The sequence below is a fragment of the Triturus cristatus genome, chromosome 5_1 (genome assembly GCF_964204655.1).
Source record: "Triturus cristatus chromosome 5_1, aTriCri1.1, whole genome shotgun sequence".
Taxonomy (NCBI): Eukaryota; Metazoa; Chordata; class Amphibia; order Caudata; family Salamandridae; genus Triturus; species Triturus cristatus.
Genome location: NC_140587.1, coordinates 95,511,650 through 95,530,505, shown reverse-complemented (window position 1 = coordinate 95,530,505; position 18,856 = coordinate 95,511,650). Strand labels below are relative to the sequence as shown.

Sequence of the window (18,856 nt, the reverse complement as noted above, 5' to 3'; positions counted from 1 at the left end):
TCGTCCACGTCAGGGTCCAGGTTCTTCACTCTGATAGATTTGAAATCAGCATACCACCAGGTGTGTCTCACAGAGGAATCCAAGAGACTGACCACCTTCATCACCCCGTTCGTAGCGTACAGGTACGTCCGTCTCCCTTTCGGCCTTGCATCGGCGTCGGGTGTCTTCCAGAAGTTGATGGACCTGCTCTTCTGCGACATGGAGGGTGTCGAGGCATTCCAGGATGACATCCTGATCCACACGGAGGATGAGAAGGGGCACCTGGAGCTGCTGGGCACGGTGCTGGAGATTTTGCGGGAGAAAGGGAGGACGGTCTCCAAAGACATGTGCAAGTTCATGGAGAGCAGGATAGACTACCTGGGGCACGTTCTGACCCCGGATGGTATTGTGCCCAAGGAGGACCTAGTGAAGGCCATACGAGATGCCCCCAGTCCCGGAGATAAAGACGCCTTACGGTCGTTCCTGGGGCTCAGTGAGTATTACTCGAAGTTCATGCAGGGTTATGCAACCACGGTGGAGCCTCTAAAGAAACTGCTGCGGAAGAACGAGAAGTATGTATGGGCGCAGGAACAACGCGCTGCCTTCGAATCTGTCAAGCAGGCCATTGTTGCGGCTCCTGTGTTACGACCCTACAACAAGGACCACCGGAACGTCATCACGGTCGATGCCAGCGCCAAGGGTATCGGCGCAGTGTTTTGCCAATTCCAAGGGAAGAAGGAGAACACCGTTCATATCCCAGTCGCTGAGCGACGCCGAGAAACATTACAGCACCATCGAGCGGGAAACGCTTGCATGCGTCTGGGCAGTAGAAAAACTGAAGAACTATCTGTGGGGCAAGGAGTTCGAACTAGTCACGGATCACAAACCGTTGATTTATATGATGGACGGTGAAGGCCGCGGTAATGGAAAAGCCAGCTCGAGACTTCTGCGCTTACTGTCCAAACTGCAAGAGTACCACTTTAAAATCAGACACATCAAGGGTGGCCTCAACAGCAGGGCGGATTGCCTATCACGCTTGCCAATGGCCGGCGAGGAAGATGGTTCCCTGGACGACACGGAGTGTGTGGTGGCAATGGTGGACGCGACGGCCATTTGCGAGGGATCTATCTCTGAGGAAGAATGGCTGGCTGCCCAGGAGAAGGACATGACCATTCGAAGGGTGGTGAACCACATGACGACTCATTGGCCTCCGGTCCGGAACTTGCACGGGGCACTCAGATGTTTCCAGCAGATAAGCGCTGAACTTACGATTGAAGATGGCTTCCTGAAGAGGCATGAACTGTTTGTGCCCCCGGAAGGTCTGAGGGACAAGCTAATCAGGATAGCTCACAGGGGCCACCCGGGGAGTACTGCCACCAAAAATCTCCTCAAACAATACTACTGGTGGCCGGGGATGTGCAGCGACGTCTGCAGCTTCATTGATAGATGCGGGCCGTGCTTGAGAGCCGGCAAACATTGGAAAACGGCAAAGGGGGAGCTGCAGATGGTGGACATTCCGGTCGGCCCGTGGTGCAAGATTGCCATAGATTTCGCAGGCCCATTTACCATACTACCGGACTACTGCAGACATCTCATTGTTCTCACGGACTACTTCTCCAAGTGGATCTACTACAAGTTTGTTAGGGAGGTTACCACTGAATGGGTGATCAAGGTGCTGAAGAAAATCTTCGCGATGGAGGGGCAGCCGAAGATCATGGTTTCCGACAATGGTACCCAGTTGGTGTCCAGGCAGATGACGGAATTCCTGGCCAAGTTGGGAATCAAGCAGGAGAAGACTCCACTGTACAGTCCGAAGAGCAACGGGCAGGTCGAGCGGATGAGCAGGTTCCTCAAAGAGGGTGTCCAACAGGCTGTCGCGTCTCACATGAACGTGAAGGCGTTTTTGGCAGATAAGGTGCACACTTTTCATAACACGCCTAATGAAGTCACAGGACACACGCCGTTCTATTTGATGAGAGGGAGAAGGTGCATGAGTGAGCTTACCCCCAAATTCAACAAGTGGTATGACATGAGGGATGGAACTGAGGATATACAGGAAGAGGGGTTGAGAGTCAAGGAGCGAATAGTGGCTAAGCAAGAGAGCAATAAACTGTATGCTGACATGGTTAACAGAGCCAAAACGAAGGAAATTGCGCAGGGAGATTGGGTACTGGTGAAGAAGCCAAACAAAGTGATGAAGGGAGAATCTGTATTTCAAACCCCTGTACGTGTACACGGAGCGACTAGAGGGGCAGTGTGTCTGGAAGGTGGGGGATGGCGTAGCAAGGACGACATAGTCAAGCTCAAAGCTGGGCAAGAGGAAATCATCATGAGAGGTAGTCACATGCGTGAGACCGAGAGCGATGGCAGTGTGCTTGAATGGCAGGATAATGAGGTCACTGGCGGAAGTGTGTGCGATGATGAGGATGGGGGTAATTCCCCTGCACAAGGTTGGGTCGGACGCGGAAGTGCAGACACGAGTGGGAGCACATGGCATGGCACGGGAGGTGCTGAGGGGCGGATTGGTACTAGCTCCAAACAAGCGAGGTGTGACAGTCGCAGTATGGGGAGCCCGGGCCAAAGTGGTACTGGTGCTGGCGGGGTGGGACAAACCCTGTATGTTACCCCTAGCAGGCCGACACGGCATATCAGAGCACCCAAGAGATTGGATGATTTTGTTATGAGATGAAAATGTGTTTTACTTGTTCATTTTGTTAAGAAGGGAGATGTCGTACGTGAGGTTAACGTACTAGTGTTGGAGAGAAGCACGTAGTCTTTCCTCCCTGTTTGCCCTGCCTCCTGACGTCATGGCCAATCGGACATCGTGGTCGGCCGTGACGTCAGGGGGCGGCGGATGGGGAGAAGAGCGCGACAATTCTGACGTGCGGTTGTCTCCCCGCCTGCTCCTCGTGGGCCATCGTATTGAGCACTACAAAAGAAAGTTTGTTCCAGCAAGCAACTACGTCTCGCGCACCTCTTTCTTGCCACTACAAGTGCCTGTTGCTATTTCCTCCCTCTTATGTTCGGCAATTCTAAAATGAGATAACAGAATGAAGCATTTCCGATTTCCCTGCACACCGGCATGAGAAGTCATCATAGACTGTTTATTGATCAAAAAAGACTATTTCTGCAATCCCAATCATAGTAAAATGTTTAAATATATACCTAGGTCACCAAGGCGGTTGCTTTTTACTGCTTCATGCATAATAAGCAACTAACTATACTTGCCAATACCCACAGGCAGCAGTTTCCTGCTTTTTAAGCGGAAATTGATTTGTTTGACCTCAACCCAGCCTAATATTGCACCCACTTCGGTGCATAGCAATAGAGAAAATACATATCCCTGTATTGTTTTCAAAATCGCCTCCTCTTTATCCAAATCTAGGCATGTATGTAAATATTATGAACTGGCTTCATTAACTATCCCATTAACGGGTACTGGAGATTAAAGACCGTATTGCCTTCTGCAAATCACAGTATTTTAGTAATGATTAGAATCATACAAGGACTCTACATTGCCACGAGAAAGTGGAGTATTATGGATCAGTTTGCTGCGTCGCCCTCTCCTTTTCGCGTGACCTACACCTTTCCAAGATGGCCGCCTTGGAAGAGAAGTCAGTTTTATCCGAGCACGCTGCCATCTTAAAACAGTCACTTTTATTTGTTTACAAAAGCATCCTCCTTGTATATACACGTCTCTGCTTCGTTTCGGCTGCTTCAGACACACGACGAAGCTGAAGACTAACTTCGCAGCCGCTGGCTCTGTAAGTATCGGTCTCGTCTTTCAGCCTCTGACCTCCCTCCTGTCTTTACCACTTTCCAACAGCTTCTGTTGTACTCTTTCATTCCGTATAAAACATCAGCAAGGTTTCTTAATCCCCTTTACCTCCCTGTTCCCATTCTGCCTCTATGCTCCGTTAATCTCACTCTCCCCGCAGCATGCTTTCGAGTGCTCCAGCTGCACTGATAAATCCAGCTTGAATGGTCTTGTGAACTCCCAGTAGCCTTAGACCCTGTGATCCTTTTGGCCTTTGAATTATTAGTGCCCGCATGAGCCGTACCCCTCTGAGCTCCTTGCAGCCTTAGTCCTCATCTGCACCCCCCCCCCCCCTGCTCCTCTCAGCCCCTGCATCCTTAGTGCTCATAAGACCTCCTGCAGCCTCAGTGCTCCCCCGATGTCCCCGCAGCCTGCTACCCCCTACCTTAACCCTGTGGCCTCGGTCTTCCTTTTACACTTAACCTTACTCCTCCTCTGAATTCTTATTTATTTATTTATAAAGTTTTACATATCGCTAGCTAGACCCGTGGGTATCAGAGCGCTTTACATACGGTAATGGACATACATAACACATACACAAAGGAAAAGAAAAATTGCACTACATCGCAGGACATGAGGATGCATAAAGATATAAGCAAAGACATCATACGTATGTGTACAGTGAAGGGGAGAAAACGCAGTTGGTTGAAACAGTCAGATAACCATCATCCTTGAAGGTCAGAGTGAGAGGGGAGTCCATTAGGTTATTGATGCCTAGGTTGGTTGACTTGGTCAGTAACGTGTTGGTTAATAAGCTGGAGTTACAGGTCCTTTTTAGGTTCCGCCTGACCCAGCGCATGCGCTATTCTGGTGAGACTTTTTGAGAGGGCTCCAAAAAGTGCTACCAGGCCAGCCTAGAGCTACAGTGCATGTGCGCCGCGCTTGACCGGTATTACTTTCACTTTTTCGCGGCCGCACGACTGCTTTGATGTTTGATCGCGATCACTTTCGCGGCCGCACGGCCGCTTGGCATAGCCAATAGGTGTCGCTTTTGGTCCCTTATAAGTATTTAGTTATGCAACTATTGCATGGCTAAACACTTTTAAGGTCCCAAAGGCGAGACCTATTGGCTATGCCAATGCTTGTTGAAGCAAGAGGAGGAGGGGTTGCATCTGATGTCAATAGGGAGTGCGTTCCACATCCTGGGAACGTTACCAGAGAAGGATCGGCATTGGGTCGTTTTCCTTTTCAGGTTCGGGGGGATGAGAAGAAGTGAGTTGGTGCTTCACAGAGTTCTGGATTTTCCTGCTTTTACCAGTTTGCTCTTTAGGTAGTTGGGGGATTGGGCGTGAAGGGCCTTGTGTGTGATGCAAGCCAGTTTGTAAATACATCTTCCTTTCCATGGGAAGCCAGTTTAGTGAGTTGAGGGTAGGTGTGATGTGTTCAAATCTTTTCACACCAGTTATGAGTCAAGCTGCCATGTTAAGGACTGACCTTAGTGGGGCTAGGTAGGTTTTTGGTGAACCTGTTACGATGGCGTTCCCGTAGTCCAGTTTAGAAAGGACTAGGGATTGTACAATTGTCTTGAGATCATCCTGGGGAATGAAAGGTTTAATTTTCTTGAGGTGTTTTAGAGAGTAAAGCGCACCTTTTGCAGAGTTCTTGATGTGGTCTTTCATAGACAGGTTCTTATCCAGGGTAATGCCTAGTGACTTTACCAAGTCGGATAGGACGAGGGAGCAGTTTAGAGCATCAAGATTCTTAAGGCAGTCTTGAATAGGTCAGTGGTTATTTTTCGGAGAGAACAGTATTAGTTCAGTTTTGTTCGGGTTCAGCTTTAAGTGGTTTGCGTTTAACCAGGTTTGGATCTTTGTTAGCGGGACATTGAGGTGTTGGACATCACTGGGTGATTTGATTTTGTAGTATATTTGTGTGTCATCTGCATAAAGGTGGTATTGAACCCCTGCTTGTTTCATAATAATTGCAAGGGGTTCCATGAAGAGATTGAAGAGGGAAGGTGAGAGGATCGATCCTTGCGGGACTTCAAGTTTGACTCATGTTGGTACTGAGAGGCAGGAGTTGATTTTTTTGTTGCGAGCGGTGCTGAAGAAAGGAAGTGAACCAAACCAAACCATTCTAGTACTGTGCCATTAATGCCTGAGCGCCTCTTCAGAGTCTCAAGTAGAGCTGGATGGTTTGTTGTGTCGAATGCCACTGATAAGTCAATAAGGATGAGGAGACAGGCCTCACCTTCATCTAAGGCTCTGTGAATATCATCTGAAATATTGAGCATCGCAGTTTCAGTGCTACAGCCTTTCCTGAAACCCGATTGAAAGGAGTCAAGGAGGTTGAAGTCATCAATATGTTTGTTGAGTTGTTGGAGAAATCACTTCTCTATTTAGTTAGGAACTGAAGGTTGGAGATAGGTCTGAGGTTGTTGAGCTCGTTGGGGTCGGCTCCTGGTTTCTTGAGTATAGGGGTGATTTGTCCTAGTTGTAGGGAGTCTGGGACACAACCTGATGTGAGAGAGGCATTGATGATTTTTGTCCAGAAAGGGGCAATGATGTGGTTGAGTTTTTTTTACTATTTTGGATGGGAGGGGGTCCATAGTGTGGGAAGTAGGCTTTAAGCTGGCACTTATATTGAAGACTTCGATTTCTGACTTGAGTTCGAAGTTCGACCAATTAGCGCAATTTTTCAGTTGGAAGCGGGCCTGGTTGTCCGTGGTATGATTTCGATCTGTTTGGTCAGGAGTGGTTAAAGGGGGTCAGGTTGCGAGGGAGGGAAGATTTGAGGTTTGGATGAAGGATTGCTCAATTTTTGTGACTTTATCTGTGAAGAAGCTCGCGTTTTCTTCTCATCGATCCTTGGTGGCTATTATTTCTTGTGGGGGTGTGCCGTTTGTTTGCCTTTTAACAATGTTTCTTTGCCTGGTCTAGTTGGCTGCAGAAGAACATGGCCTTTTCTCTAAAAATGTGTTTTTTATATGCCAGCCGGGTTGACCTAAGTTGCGCTAGGTGGAGAGTCGAAGGGTTTAGTCTCCAAGCCCTTTCCGATTGAGTTGTCGTCTTTCGTTATCAGGATCTACGTTGAACCAGGATTTAGATTTGGTAGATCTCAAATTTTTGAGTTTGAGTGGCGCTACTTGATCTAACATACTCTGTCATTGTGGAATTAAAGTGGGCTGTGAGGTCATCGGCCGTCATAGTGGAATGCTGGGGTTGTAGGTAGGCATGAATCCTAGATTCCAATTCGGTTATAGGGACTCCTTTGATGTTCCTGGTCCAGTGCTTTGGTTTGTCAGATCGTATTGGTTGGTTTCTGACATGTGAGTCAATATTAAACAGTATGAGATGATGGTCAGACCAGTCAATGAGAGAAATCGATCCCAGGGAGACCAGCTCATTTTTGGTGATGATCGCATCCAGTGTTGCTCCTTTGATGTGTGTTTGTTCATTGCAGAGTTGTTTGAGGTTGGTAATTTCAAGCAAGTTGGAGAGGTTCTGGGCTGTGGTGCCTTCTGGGTTGTTCCAGTGGATATTGAAGTCACCCAGGAACACGTCTTCCGTGTCTGTTAGGGAGAAGTGAGTTATTAGGTCAATTAGTTCTTCAGTGAAGATGGTACGTTCACCAGGAGGATTGTAGATGGTGTGTAATTTCATGGGTGTGGTGCCTTTGACTGTAAGTTCAACACCTAGGTACTCAAGAGTCCGGTATTCTGTGGATTTTAATCTGGTAAGCTGTATTCCTTCTTTGTGAATGATAGCTAGGCCGCCACCTGTTTTGATCGGTCTGTCGTGTCTGATGATGTTGTATCCTGGAGGGGTGAGAAGGTCTAGGATTGGGGTAGAATGGTCATTGAGCCAGGATTTTGTGAGGAATGCGATGTCTATTTCTTCCGCGAGTATAACTTCAGCAATATCTATGGCATGTTATACTGCTGATCTACAGTTGAGGAGCATGCACGATAGAGGACGGGGGCCTCAGTGTTGGTGTGTGCGGTATGTATAGAAGTGTATAGAGCAGGGGGTCTGGGCACGAGGGCAGGTCTAGGGATTCTATTTGTGCTCACTATAACCGGGATTGCAAAAGGGGCCGTGTTCTGGCTTATTGCGAGGTACAAGTCGTTGATCTCTGCTTCTCGTTCTGAGATAGGGCAGAGAGTTCGGCTAGGTCGATGAGCCTGATTCCCCTAGGGTTGGTGGGCCATGGTGTACTAAGTGGGGCCATGAAAGAGGCTGTATGGGGGAAGGTGTGTAGCTACCCAGAGTATGTGAGCAAGGTGGCTTAATCCGGTTGGGGAGGTCTTGTTGTAGGTGTAGGATATCTGCCCCTAGGGAGTCTATTTTCTGCTCCATTCGGGTCAGTAGCTGGGTAAGTGCACTGAAAGGGCATAATGTCTTCATCTGGGGCAATGTATGACTAGGGTCAGTGGAATGAGAGGGTATTGGGTTGTGGGATTGAGTGGCATCATTGGGATTAAGAGTGGGGATAGATTTGACGTGAGGAGTCGGGTCGTTGTTTCTGGTCAAGAGGTTAGGAGGAGGTGTGGGTTTTGGGTCCAAGGGAGGGGAGTGAGCAATGGTTAGGAGGAAGTCCGTGTCCAGGGGATTGTCGGTGGGATTGGAAGTGGGGGCTGTTTGGGCATGTGGCGGTGGGTCAGGGGAAGGCGAGTGTGCCGTGGTTTGAGGGGTATGGATATGGAGATGGTTTGGGCTGGTGGAGTAGGGGCAGTAGTGGAGTTGAGGATAGTTTGCGAGGGTAGTGTCGGGTCTCCTGAAGTCAAGGGGGGATGTCTGTAGTGAGTTTGGTAACGGAAAGATTGTCGTTTGAGTCTGATCTGCCTAGCTCCGGATCCACCTTGTGGTGTTTCTTAACTGTGCGTTTGTTGGACCTGGTGGTATTGGTTGGAGCCATTGTAGTGGGTGTTTGACGGCGGAGTGTGATGATAGGAGTAGTGAGATTATAATTAGTGATGGTGGATGTCCATGAGTTGTCGCGTGGGTCGTCCGGGGAGGGAGATTGGGTCTGTTCAGGTTTTTTTGTCAGGGTGGGGGGTATAGGGGAGATTGGATTTGATGGTCCTGAAGAGTTAGAGAGGACAGTAATGTTGGGAAGTGCCGATCAAAAGTGGTGAGGTGCGGGTCCGTGGTCTGTATGAGAATGTTTCCTGTTCTGAAGATGGAAATTGTGAGTTCCCCTTTAAAGGTAGGGGTGACGGTTGTGGAGATTGTTTTGCCATAGGGAATATTTACTGACTTGGTGACTTGAAAGTGAAGAAGGAAGGTGTTTTTCCACTTAGTTGGGCGATTTGTGTAAAAGATGAAGTTAGTTTTTGTCTCGCCATTAGTCGCACTGTGGTAGATGTCTACTATAAGTGTTTCTGGGTGCTGTTTTAAGGTTCTGTGCTTTAGGTTCTTTTTAGCATTACTGGTCACATTTTCTGGGTAATTTATGGGCCATGAGTTGGGTCCGTAGCGCACGAGTTATAATTAAATTAATTAACTCTCTGCTTCTACGTGCATGACATGGGCACTCACACAACAGTGCTCCTCTACACTTAACTTATAGACTCCTAATTGGCACATCTGCACCAACTATTATGAACTTATTCTAGACAGATTTTTGGTCAAGTGGTGTGTTCTGATCCTCGGTGCTCTGATTAGTATCACTGGTAGGACACACAATGTACATTATACAGAAAATAGTCACTATCTATCAAATGCTCCACTTTGCATCAGGGTGCTACATTTGGATTCTTTACTTGGTATCTCTTTATTCTGCTTCTTGTGCTACCTGTGATTTTATTTTTTACTTCAGCAGTACTTCTGAATTGCTTTAAGAGTGCAATGGGGCGCTGCCTCTGTTTGTGTTACTCTCCACATGCTGTTTCCTATTACTTGTTCTCTTTCTTCATCTGTGTGATATCTCTGAAGGTATTTTTTTTTTTTTATATTCTTTTTATTTGCATTTTCAACAACAAGACAAACACAACTCACTGCAGTGTAAGTATAACATGAGATTGACAGCACAGCTCCCCACCAAAACAACAGTATCAATATCACACCAGGGTGCCAACTCGTCATTTCACAGTAAGTCCCGCACGGTCCTCCCAGCCCCGCCCACACCCAGCCCGCATTGTTCCCACAGCACAGTCGATGACCTCAGCACCTCAGTAAGTAACTGGTCCTCGGCCCCCTCCGGCCCCCATCAATAAGAAGCACTGTTTCATATCGCTTGAACCGTAGTGTGAGTCAACCAGTGTGTGAATGGTTCCCATATGTCCTTCGGCCGCGAGCGCGCTGGTAAGAGCTCCCCGTATAGTGCGAGTTGCGTCTGGCAGTGCACCACGCTTTTAATCCACTCCCTAATGTGAGGCGATGTGACAACTCCCCAGTGCATCGCAACCTGTCGTTTGGCGAGCAGGATTAGCATGGCCGGCAGTTTACGGTGTTTAGGCTTGACCATGTGTAAAATCCCTACTTATGTAGTCTGTGGAGTGCAGGGGATCTGTAGGTCGGTAATTGCATTCACCAGCTCCATCACCCTTACCCAGAATGAGGCCAATGTGGGACATTCCCATGCCATATGTAAAAACGTAGCTCCGCGTGCGTCACAGCGCCAGCAGTTGTCTGCATCCCGCAAGCCCATGCGATGTAGCCGACTAGGCGTGCGGTAGATCATGTGTATGTATTTAAAATGTATCAGTCGGAGACGATAATTAGGGAAAAGGGTCTCAAGCAGTCTACAGCACATATCCCAGTGGTCATCAGTGAGTTTGGTGCCCAATTCCGTATCCCACATGCAGCGCGCCGCCGGAACCACAACCGGACAAGTGCTTTGCATGCAGCTGTACAATCGGGACACAAGTTTACGCCCCGACTCCACCTTGAGCACATTCTCTAAGGCCAGCAAGTCCGGCGGCGGCGCCGGAAATGTAGGAAATAGCTTCTGACATGTATGTCGCAGCTGATAATAGAGCAGTGTATCAAGCATCGTTGGTGCCTCTGCACCGCACAATTGTTCCAGCGTGATGAAAGTGTCGCCCGGGAAGAGGTCCCCCCCCCGTCCGAAGGCCGCGTGATGCCGCGGGTTCCCCAGTTTTCATGTGCTGCAGCGGGGGCCACATGGGGTTCCCGCGCAGTGGCACCGATCTGGCACAGAGATGGTCCAACTTAGCTCGTCGACGCAGCTCATCCCATATCTCTGAAGGTATTTAACACGAACCCAGCAGCTACCCATGAATAGCTCTAATTTACTCACAAGTGTAAAAAGAGAATTGTTAACATCTCTGTTGCCAGCTCCCTCACAGATATCCTTGCTCTTTTTGCCTGTAACTGGCTTGAGCCTCTTTCCTAAGTCCTTCATTCACCAGTGCCTGTCAACCACTGCGCTCATTATTCACTACCAAGTCATTCCACATCCTGATTGTACACTGTTCCCTTTTTCACCTGCACAGCCGTCGTCTTTGATAATCAAGAATCTCTGTAAAGACTACAGCAATTAACAATATTACAACCTACAGTGTATATCCACTCATCAGTTAGTCCACAAATAAATTATAGGTATCACATATTATGTCTTTTTAGATATAATATATCAATTTTTATTTAGGTGTCACAACTTTAGGTATGATGAATTTCTTAAAATTCTGTAGATGCTGCATCTGTTTGTTGACTTTACATGTCAAGTATACACTGTAGACTATAAAATTGTTTGGTACTGTAGTAATATGTTCTAATATCACTTGTAAAAAGTTATAGAACTGGTAGGTTATGCTAGTGTTCTTTTTACTTGTGCTGTGTACTTTTTAGGATCCTGGTGATCGTAATAACGTTTTTGATGATGATGATGCCAGTATTCCTTAGGATCCTGAGTGTTATTATAAACAGAGGGAACAAGAGGGATATGTGAGTGAATGTTTATAAAGTGAGATTACAGAGGTGTATGGTGAAAGGGGCGGTAAAGGTATTTGTTCATTATGCATTAACATATGTTTTACATATTATTGCATAAAGAGAAAGCTAATATCACATTTGTAATGATGATGTTTTAAATGGGTATCATATTTTGAAGAAAGGCTTCCTCTGATGCTCTTTTTAGGTCTCGGCTAGCGAAGGCTGCGCTTGCGCAGTCTCGCTCGCGAGATTTAAAGACTTGGAGTAGTGGGGCTTGAACCCGCCCCTCTTCTCTCCTCTTCTCCATTGGCTGGCCTCTTAAATGCTGGGCAGCCATTGGAGAAGAGCTTTGTCTCTCCAAACAAGCCCCGTCTCTTTCGGATTCATGGGCGTGTTTTTTCGATTCTTTCTCTCCTCTGGAATGTAAACATTCCAGCCAATGGCAAGAGGAGAGAAAGAAAAACACGCCCCCGAATCCGAAAACGCCGCTGCGTTTCTCCGAGGCATTTCTGCTTGACCTCAGAGAAAGGCGGTGGTGTCTCCGTATGTTCTTGCTACCTGGATTGCTGGAGTGAACCCCCGTGACATTTTCTGCACCTATTCATTTTGGGGAACTAACCTTGAACTGTCCCTCCTTCAACTGTCTGGTAGCAGTGCTGTGGATGCTTAAACTACCGCTGTCCATTCGTGAAACACGGCAACAACTTTTTCACCCCAAGAGGCGCCCGAGTGGCTCTGTCAGTCATTAGCTTTGCTGGACCTCTGGCACATCTCTCTTCCTAGAAGAAAATGTTCGGAAAACGATATTTTCCAGAGACGCTTACTGCTCCGGTCGGCCGTCCAATGGGAATCAGCGCTAATACTCAGCGCCGCGATTGGCCGATGCAGACGTACCGAAGGCTACAAAAAGAACGGCGTGAAAATCCGCAAGGGTGGCATATTCTGTCTGTTTGACCGACCAATAAACGCGGAGGACCTTAACGCTGTAAGGAAGCGGGTAACCATTGTGGGCGGGGCTAACAGGTGTTGAGGGGGTAACATAGGTGAATGAATTCAGGGGCCGCGGATTTGGGGGGTCAGTTTTACGACCTAAAGCCAGTCCCGTGTGATAGGGTGCAGGGTACTGGCATTACAATATTTGCTGTCCAGGGGATGCTGTAAACGAGAACCCCAGACGGTTTATGGGTTAGAGCGCGGGGAAGGTTGGGGACTAATGATGTTGTAGTACATGTCACAGGTTGTTGTCGCTTGTCGGACACCTTTCGAGTGAAGCCCACTGCTCCGTCACATGAATTGCCTTCCTATAGCTCTGTCCAGGAGTAAAACACGACTTTGCAAGCCACACATAGTTTTCAGCCCCAAGTCTTCAAGAGGGGCGGGTCCCTTCGTGTCCTGGACCAGCAGTAGTTCAAAGCTGGCGCGAAACGTGGCCTATGTTCTGCCTTTAGCTTTACAGAGAAAACCTGTATCAGTTTCTGAAAAATGGCTGTACAGTCCACTAAGACAACCCATGTCAGTGAGAGCTCATATTTATATTTTGTTTAACTTAATTTACTTTCCCCAAGTGTTGCTTTTTCACGTTTTTTTTTGTATTTTTCTTTTCACGCAGCAATTACACTCTAATAGTATTTAGTATACTTTTTATTCATTTTATTTAATGAGATTTTATATAGCGCGAACATTACCCGAAGGTGTCAGAGCGCTTTACAGCGCTATATAATGCTAACTGGGTGGGCTTTAGGTGTCAGTCGTATAGGCTATATACTACTGTGACCCAGGTTGTTGATGGGTGTGTAATGCCTCGTTTGAGATCTCTGAAGCAAAGCGAAGTTCGATTTTCTCTCAATGCCGGTCAGTGGGGCCTAACGGTGTTCAGAATACAAGCTCTTGGTCCTAGGCCACTCTGCAGCTCGCACAGTGCAATGGTCATCAAGTGCCAATTGGAAATGAGATTGTAAGCCGAAGTGGGTAAAGGAGGTACACAGCTGTCTATCCATTTACAGTGGATAAGTAAATGGAAACGTACTGCTTACAGCCAAATGGGTGCTTAGTGTGTGTGTTGGGAGGGTGAAGAGGCGATGCAAGGAAGTGCATGCAGGAATGAACGAAAATGATGAAGAGGAAAGAGGAGGTGTGAAATGTGCAGATGGAGGATTTCAGAAAGATATGGGGAGAAAAGGAATGCATCTCGGAGAGGCTACAGAGGCAAAAACAGGAGAGATTTCAATATTCCTCCGGTCTCTGCCCTGAACAGACCTTAGTCATCTTTAATTCATACTTTTAGAATTGAAACCTTTTCAACTCGAATTATTTACAGCAAAGTAAATTGTTCATTTGACTGATTCTGTGAACAAGCATTGGCAAAACCAATAGGTCTGACTTATTTTAGATGCGTGTATTATTGTGATATATATTTTGTTACAGTATCGGAAAAATCGGGAGTCCAATTCACAAAGCTTCCGCAGTCATAGCAGGATCTCCGACCTAGTGGCGGGATCTCCATCATGAGAATCACCAGTGCGGGTATCCTGCAAGGGCTGCAGAGGCTCCGAGTCAGGGCCCTCTGAGCGGCACCAAAATGCTGATAGGATGAATTGTATTCCTTTAAGGCCACACTCTTTATTACATATGCTTTCCTCTTGGAAAGCATTCCTAAGATATATTTGTTAGGTGATGCCCCTTCTAGAACCCCCCTTCACTTTTTAAGCCTTTCCAAAGCTCCACTCACTGGATGGGTGAAATGGGGTAAATGTACCCCTTGCCCTCTCCTAGAGACATTTCTAAAGGTTCCAGATGAAGGCTGAGAGCGATACACCTCACACCCTGAAGTCTTGTTTGCTAAAGTACAATTCAGAAGACTTGCATTCCTTAGGTTTGTGTGACTACCTCCTGCTGTCTCCATTCAGGTTTTTAGATGTGCTTCTCTATGCTTGTCCTTTTTTCTTCCATTATAAATTCATGGCCATGATTTACAGGAAATACCTGGCCTGTGGAAGACCACCTCACGCAGGAGACTCGGAAACGAGAGCTGTGGCGATGGTGGGGCCGATTCCATGCTTGGGTAGGCTTCAGGTTAATGTCTCATTCGAAAGTGTGCATTGGGTAATGCAGGAGAAGTTGTGATTCTGCAGTGCTTTCCACATGATTAAAGATTTATCACACTAGCCACATCTGCAGCATAACTTTCAGATTTTAACAAAAAATGTTTCTATATCAAAAATTTGTTTCTGCATTTCGTAGATGGCAAGTTACTAAAAATATATTTATATGCAGTGGAGGAGTGGGAGTGTTTGCGAAGGTTAAGTGTTCACCTTTCTATTGCGGATTGTTGTGTTCGGGTGTTAAGCTGCTACTAAGGGGGCCAAGCATTTGGTTAGACAGCCCTGTTCTGTGTTAAAATGGAAAAAAAGTTGCCAAATACAGTCACAGGAAATTTAGCATAATGTGCATTCTCTTGCTTCATGTCAGTCAAACCTGTAGCATAATTTGATCATCTATGTTGTGTACTTCAGTGGCCCTGCTGACATGTTAAGTAAGCCCTTCTGTCCCGTTATCCCCACACGAATGCACATGAAATTTACGCACCCAAGAATTCCCAGTAAATTGGGTGTTTTCTCTTATATTCCTTCCCTCTCGCATTTACTTATTCAGTGTCCTTAGAACTGCAGGTTATACTGCATAATCTGACATTTCCTACTGAGTTCTGCTAGATTTCTCAATGACTTTAGTTTTCTATGGTCCGTCAATAGCTGAAGTACTTGGTTACGTGAGTTGTGTGTGAGTTGTGTGTGAGTTGCGTGTGAGTTGGTGAAGGCTGTCAGACCGCCTTAGGTCTCAAATCAATTTGGAAGTCGAACAATCTACCAGCCATCACTTAGGGTCTTCCGTGGAGGGCAAAGAAACCGCAAAATGCCCAGAGAGCAGGTGCACAAATCCTGCAGTTAGCAGTTTGGGAGCACTCCCGGGTTGTGACATTTGTGACATGTGACGTGTACGTACCGTTGGGGTGCGTGTCTGTGCATATGCAGGTTTGTGTATACACGAAAAATCTGCAAAGAGAGAATTATCGCGCGTTTTACCAAAAAAAGAGGGGGCATATTATCAAGCATTCGGATGTAGTCATCGGATTCATGGCTGCTCAATCCGACGCATAAAAGCAGAGTGATTTCACAAATGCCCGCCACTGCCTGCCAGTTGTACGTTTTGAACTCGGACTGCATATTGGCATCAGATGTTTGCTACCAAATCCAAACCATATGTCTTCGGACAAATACACATTCGGGTCTTGGGCAGTTCCAAAATGGGCTCTTTCTGCACATTTTTAGTTCAAGGGAGTGTCCATACTAATTTGAGAGTGATTAAGCTATTGACATTGTAAATAACAATGTCGTTTCTTTAACCTCTTCTGTGCCCATGACGAGATAGTCTCGTCATGGAGCACGGTCACGCTGTGCCCATGACGCCACCCACTAAGGAAACGCCCGGCACAGGAGGGGGAAAGGGCGTGGCACCGAAGGGGTTAACCCCTTCAGTGCCCATGACGAGATAGTCTCGTCATGGAGCGCGGTTGCGCTGTGCCCATGACGAGACTATCTCGTCATGAACCCCGCCCGCTAATGAAACGCCCGGCACAGGGCGTGGAAAGGGCGGGGCACTGAAGAGGTTAAATGTTTTAAAAACAAAAACATAAACAAAAATAATGTCATGAGCAATGCCAATAGCTCTAACTTTAACAATGCCGAGACCGTTGCATTGTAAATGCTTGTTAGTATTTGTAATATGGTTTACCTTTTTGTCCACTTATTGGTGTAAAGAAAGCATAGAGTTTAGTTTTGGTCAACCAACTCTACATACATATCATGACTGTCCACATTCTTTCCATTTACAAATGCATGCTTCAGAAGTACTTCTTCTGGGGGCAAGGCAATAGCGCTTCAGGGCCACACTAGTGGCATCAGTATGCTTTATCAAATATGATATTCACTTTTGTATAACACTAAACGCCATTGTTATGGCATAATAGTGCCATGCCCCTCCTGGTACCCTTTTGTACATATCAGGGAAGGCCATAAATTGAATTAAATAAATCATTATTTGATAGTACCTGTTTTGTTTTGCTAGTGGTTGACTGTTTGTGGTGAGGAGATAGTTTTTTCACTGTTAGGGGTTGAAATTGTGTGGGTAGTGTAAAAGTATATTGAGTTGGATATTAGATGTTTGTGGTGTTTTTTGCATGGGTGGGTTGGCCGAAGAACGCTTTTTGCTGTTGTTCACTGCTTGGCCAAAGAGTAGTGCTTTTTAGGTCTCGCTGAGACAGCGCAAGCTGTCTCTTTGAGACATTTTGTAAGTGGGCTTTCAAAAGTGCTACCCACATGATTTGGCAGGCCTAAAGCTTGAGTGCACGATGGCGTGCATGTGCACAGCTGCTGCTCGCACTCCCTCCTCCCTTCTCCCCCTCCCTTTTCGTCAGCTTCAGGCTCCTTTGATGCTGGCATTCCCCCCTCCCTTCTCGCCCAGCCCTTGTCACCTCGGCTTGTTATTCGCGCGGTCGTGTCACTTTCACGGCCAATGCTTGTTTTCATTTGCTCCCTGCCCCATGCATGCAGAGTCATCGGGTAGTTCACTGACGAAGTGCGCTTTCATGACACTAAGCAGATGGCTTCAGAGGATTCTTTTCAAAGGGGCCGTCCGGGCTTTTAGGAGACAATTGCTCCCAACATAAAAACTTTGCAAAGCATGTCAAGAGCATTAATCTACCAGTAACTTCCCCATTCTACAGTCATTCATCTGTTATTTGATGTATTTTACCTACTTAGTTAATTGGTTCAGGAGAAAAAGTATGAAAACGTCACCAGGAAAGGAAAAATAGGCACAGAGAATTATATTAATAAGTAATTCTCTCTGTCTATTTTACCTTCCCTGGTGACGTTTTCATATGTTTGCCTGAGCCAATTAACTGACAAAGTAAAACATATTCATGACCGAAAACCCTGTCACGTTGAATGAATCACGTCTCCCTCATCTCCCCTCTCTATGGTCCTTCTGTCTCCCTCGACCCCTCCCATTCTACCGTTCTCACTCTTCTCCTGTTTCTCCATCAACGTTTCTTTAATCTCTTAACATTCCTGCCCCTCATCTTCCCTCCCTCCCAGATGTGTATCCCCTTCCCATATCTCTTACTGTTGCACCCACGTCTCACTCAGCCCTTCTCTTTGTCCTCATCCTTCCTGTCTCGCACACCCTGCATTTTGTTATGCCCACTCTCTCCTTTATCCCACCTATCATTTCCCATTACCACCTGGCACACCTCTCCCCCTCTCTGTCTTCATCTCCTTCTATTCCTCCATCATATCTCCCTCACTGTCTCACCCTGTTACTTTCCTTTGCACTGCTTCTCTGCAGTTACTACCCTGTGTGACAGACTCCGCAGTAGTAGGGTACTTCGTGCTCTCTCTCTCCCTGACACAGGTGTAAGAGGGCCCATGCCACTACCTGTGCAGGGTTGAAATAAGGGCCAAAAGTAAAGAGTACCAAGTCACGGCATCAGTTTACAGAGAAAGCAAAAAAAACGAGAAAATTCCAAAACAAGCATTTGCAATGCAAAAGGTCTTGCATTTGCTTGGACCTGCAGGGCATGTCTCTGCATTACCAGCCTGCTTAGGGCACAAGCATTTGCAATGAAATAGGTCTCGAATTTACGCGAGTTTGAGCTATTGGCAATGTAAATGACAATGCCTTTTATTTATATTTAGTTTTTTAAAACATAAACAAAAGGCATTGTCATTTACAATGCCAATAGCTTAAACTCGCGTAAATGCGAGACCTATTGCATTGCAAATGCTTGTTTATATATGCAATACAGGTCATTGTCTTATGGTCCATGTTAATGTGTGCTGTGTTTAGGCTAAATTTACATACATTTTTAGGGCGAGCCTGGGCAGCACATGCACTGCTGCATGCTGTATTGGCGTATTGAATAGAAGCCCTGCCCCCTCTCCGCCAACGTTTGTCATTTTCTTGTGTCGTTGTCCTTCATAAATGCTGGCTTCTGATTCGTTAATGGGCTTGTTAGTCCCTCCTTAGTACTGTCTTGTCTTCATTTGTAACCGCCCATGAGGACTGTCCCTTTTACTTCAGCTGTTACACAGTTGGTCTTTTTTAGTCTGTAAGTACTATTTTCTTTAATGAGTTTCTCCTACTGCAGGCACAACATGCTTTCCTG

The 18,856-nt window shown here is 46.7% G+C and overlaps 1 protein-coding gene across 1 annotated transcript in view; it reads left to right on the top strand.

Annotated features, from left to right (window-relative positions):
- Nucleotides 1-3,605: 3,605 nt before the first annotated feature.
- The window catches only part of LOC146830298 (uncharacterized), a 52,382-nt gene continuing 37,131 nt past the window's right edge, over nucleotides 3,606-18,856 (top strand). Inside the window, exon 1 of the mRNA XM_085604491.1 lies at nucleotides 3,606-3,743. The gene's annotated coding sequence lies outside the window, so the exon portion shown is untranslated. The remainder of the gene's footprint in view (nucleotides 3,744-18,856) is intronic.